Below are 1,897 nucleotides of genomic sequence, written 5' to 3'. Positions count from 1 at the left end.
CAGAGAAACAGAGCGAAATCCAGAGAGGGAACTGAAAACACACCTGGACAGATGTGAAACAGGTCAATCCACTGTTACAATAACTCCATCACTGACTCCCTCCTGACAGTAACCAGTCCTTTCACAGAGACTGTGGGTGGCTCTGAAAAGAGCCTTTGGTTTATTTGATGACATTTTGGCCGCTTTACTTTTTCTGGGAGCTCTGAGCGCTGGTTTTCTTGGGCTGCAGCACGGCCTGGATATTAGGCAGCACCCTGCCCTGAGCGATAGTCACTCCTCCCAGCAGCTTGTTGAGCTCCTCGTCGTTGCGGACGGCCAGCTGCAGGTGTCTGAGGATGTTGCGGGTCTTCTTGTTGTCCCGGGCTGCGTTCCCGGCCAGCTCGAGGATTTCAGCGGTCAGATACTCGAGCACAGCAGCCAGATAGACCGGGGCTCCGGCACCCACATGCTCAGCATAGTTACCCTTTCTCAGGAGCCTGTGAACACGGCCCACCGGGAACTGCAGTCCAGCCCGGGAGGAGCGAGACTTGGCCTTGGCTCGAGCTTTCCCGCTGGTCTTTCCTCTTCCAGACATTTCCACAATCTCACAAATACTTTCACAAAGAATGAATAATTTCCTTAGCATTGATAGCACGTCGCAGGTAGTCAGGATGGCCGAGCGGTCTAAGGCGCTGCGTTCAGGTCGCAGACTCCATTGGAGGCGTGGGTTCGAATCCCACTTCTGACACCTTGTATTTTGACTGCACTGGAGGCGTTTGGGAGCAGCGGTGAAAAGCAAAGAGAAAGCAGGAAAGAACATGGACAAACAAAGGAACAATGGACCCAAAGATGTTGCAACAAAACATGAGATTAAGAGGCAACTAAGCAAACAGCAGGGCACATAAAAGATCAGAAATGTAACCTTTGTATCGGGGTGGAAGATGTTGCCAATATCCTTAATGAATACTTTACTGTTTTCCCGAATGAGAGGGTGATGCAGATATTGTTATGAAGGAGGAGGAGTGTGAAGTATTGGACGTGATAACTTAAGGAGAGAGGAAGTATAAATGGGATGAGCATCCTTGAATGTGGAAAAATCACCAGGACCAGATGAAATGTACCCCAGGCTGTTGAAAGATGCCAGGGAAGAAATAGTGGAAGGTCTGACCATCATTTTCCAATCCCTCACTGGATACAGGTGTGGTGCCAGAGGATTGGAGGTCTTGTAACGTTGCAATAAAAGCAAAATACGAGGCAGATCAAGCATGGCTGATCCTTTCGAGTAGAGAAACAGGGCTGAATTCCCTGAACCAGTGCTACAGCTTTCAGAATAGAAGGAGCCTATACACACCTGATGGGTTCCACTTAAACAAAAGAGCTGGAGGTGTTGACGGTCAGAACAGATAAAATGTGGAGGAGTGTTTGAAGCAGATGCTGTGTGGTTACTGTAGTTGTACTATGGAGTTATTTCAAGGAGGTGATTCTGAATGTAATTGATCAACGTGGACCCGTCCAAGGCAAAGGTTCTAAACTTCCCTGTGGTCCAGCCTGGTTGAATGAAACTGAAGAAAACAAATCACCCAGAAGTGGAAAAGAAATATAAGGCCATGAAAGCACAGAATTCAGATGGATGCAATACCAGATGGTATGGCAAGAGTGTAAAACAGCAACAGACTTGTGAATAAAACTTTCCCATTGAATGAGACAAGAGAAAAGAAGGGTAATAATAGTGTCAGCTGAGTTGTGACACGATTCACATTCCACCTTGATCTGAATAGGACTGTTGAAGGGAGTGATTGAGAAGAATAGAGGAGAAATGAAAAGAAAGGAGAAATAAACAAAAGGTCTTTTGATTTTAGAATGCTTGTTTTTGGAAATGACAGACTGTAAAGTGTGTGTGTCAGAAGATATAGAGCGA

General features: G+C 46.5%; 1 non-coding gene across 1 annotated transcript; it reads left to right on the top strand.

Annotated features, from left to right (window-relative positions):
• Positions 1–644: 644 nt before the first annotated feature.
• trnal-cag (transfer RNA leucine (anticodon CAG)) lies at positions 645–727 on the top strand. The gene has a single exon. It is a non-coding gene; the product is annotated as a tRNA-Leu (tRNA).
• Positions 728–1,897: the final 1,170 nt, after the last annotated feature.

The sequence above is a fragment of the Heterodontus francisci genome, unplaced genomic scaffold (genome assembly GCF_036365525.1).
Source record: "Heterodontus francisci isolate sHetFra1 unplaced genomic scaffold, sHetFra1.hap1 HAP1_SCAFFOLD_88, whole genome shotgun sequence".
NCBI classification, from domain to species: domain Eukaryota; kingdom Metazoa; phylum Chordata; class Chondrichthyes; order Heterodontiformes; family Heterodontidae; genus Heterodontus; species Heterodontus francisci.
The sequence above is the reverse complement of the archived record's forward strand: the minus strand, read 5'-3'. Positions and strand labels throughout refer to the sequence as shown.